At 48.7% G+C, this 1848-nt stretch overlaps 1 protein-coding gene across 1 annotated transcript in view; it reads left to right on the top strand.

Annotated features, from left to right (window-relative positions):
* The window catches only part of LOC127000084 (protein dimmed-like), a 3669-nt gene extending 2081 nt beyond the window's left edge, over positions 1-1588 (top strand). The window contains exon 1 of the mRNA XM_050863507.1: positions 1-1588. This exon is cut by the window's left edge and continues 2081 nt beyond it. The gene's annotated coding sequence lies outside the window, so the exon portion shown is untranslated.
* Positions 1589-1848: the final 260 nt, after the last annotated feature.

Genomic DNA, 1848 nt, shown 5'->3' with positions numbered 1-1848 from the left:
AAGAAAATTTATAGAATATTTGATATTTACAATATAAATCCAAGAAGTGGACACCTCAAAATTGACTCGTGTGACGGTGTTCTGTGCTGGCGTGTGTGCACAGTGCTCGATGAAAAAAACTCACGCGTGACGGGTGCAGGAACTCCTCACCGTGTTTGGATAGCAATACCATTAGTGAACTTAATATAATGACGTTTTATGATTTAGTCTATCTTTTTGCGTTACAGTAAGAAGGTGCTTATGTGTGTGTGTGTGTGTGTGTGTGTGTGTGTGTGTGTGTGTGCGCGTGTGTGTGTGTGTGTGTGTGTGTGTGAGTGTTCTACCCATCCCTGCAGCAGTATTACAGCCAGTAGCAGCCAGCAGCCAGCAGCCCGCCCCCGCTCGCCGCCCCCGCCGCCCCGGCTTGCCAGCAGCGGGCGGGGGTCGGGCTGGCCGCAGCGCCACGCCCCAGCCTGCCCATAGTTTACGCGTCCGTGTCCCCGTGTAAGGACGTTACGAGGTGCTGTTCGTTTCCCGTTGAATTTTTTCGTCCGCTGTTGTGTTAAAATTGTTGTTACTCAGATACATTATTCTATTGTTGATTCTTGGCAGGCAGAGAGGCGCTGCCATTGTGATATAGAAACCTCTTATTTATTTTCGTGAGATATTTTTGTACATATAAATTATATATTGAGAGAGATGTATGACGCCCGGAAAACTGTCCTTCGTTGATTTTTTATATGACTATTAAATGAGATCAAATGCTTCACCCTTTCATTGCCGCCACCAATAGGATGGGGGAGGGAGGAGAGGGCAGGGAGAGCATTGACCATATACTCAAACACTTCGGGGCTCACACACACACACACACACACACACACACACACACACACACACACACACACACACACACACACATTTGATCAGACTCTTGTAGAGGCTGTGTTACTATTTCCAAGGGTAGTTTGATGAGTCGAATTACGGCTTGAGAACTTCTGCACCAGAACCTAAAGAACAGCCATGAGAACCCGACTATCTCCCTCGTGGCCTTTGGAAATGCGTTGCCGTGAGAGCCGAAAGCGTCTGAGAACACGGGCCTGGGAGTGAGGGAGAGGCTATAAGGGGCTTGGAAGGGGAGCAGGGATGAACAGACGCACGAATAATCAATCAGTCAATCAATGGAGGCATACGCCGGGGGGCATGTCACCTCGCCCACCCTACGACGCCAAGTCCGAGGGTCCCTCCGGGCGAGTCTCCATGTAGGCCCCCTTTCCATCCTGAGCACCTCTCAGCATGATCTATCGACTTGCTCAAGCCATGAGCTCCGTGGGCGTCCCCTTGGCCTCCTCCACTCTTACAGAGACAACCCGATGAACAGGATCTGTTTCTGGGTAACGTGCCACGCGCCGGTATAGAAGGAGTTGCCGTTGACGGACTATGCAGGTAATATATGTCGAATAAGTCTCACGGAGTAGTCGCCGGTTTGACACAAAGTCATTCCAGCGATATCCCATGATTCTGCGGAGAAACTTATTACCAAGGGCATCAATTCGCCTCTCCGTCAGAGACAGAAATTTCATTAAGAAAAAACACGCCCACTTATAAAACAAAATAAAAGAAAAAGCATCACACGAAAAAAAAACTACTAACCCACTTTAAAACGAACACGAAGACTTTTACCTCCCTCCCTCACTCGCAAAAAAAAAAATCACTTAGGCAAAAAAGAAAAATAGAAAAACGAAATTAAGAAAATGACCACAAAAAGATGCCAGGGAGGAGGGGGGGGAGGAGGAGGAGGAGGAGGGGGGGAAGAGAAGGGAGGGAGGAAAGAGGAGGGGAAGGGGGGAAGACGAGGAGAGAGCAAAAACG

This window comes from Eriocheir sinensis, chromosome 17 (assembly GCF_024679095.1).
Source record: "Eriocheir sinensis breed Jianghai 21 chromosome 17, ASM2467909v1, whole genome shotgun sequence".
Taxonomy (NCBI): domain Eukaryota; kingdom Metazoa; phylum Arthropoda; class Malacostraca; order Decapoda; family Varunidae; genus Eriocheir; species Eriocheir sinensis.
The sequence above is the reverse complement of the archived record's forward strand: the minus strand, read 5'-3'. Positions and strand labels throughout refer to the sequence as shown.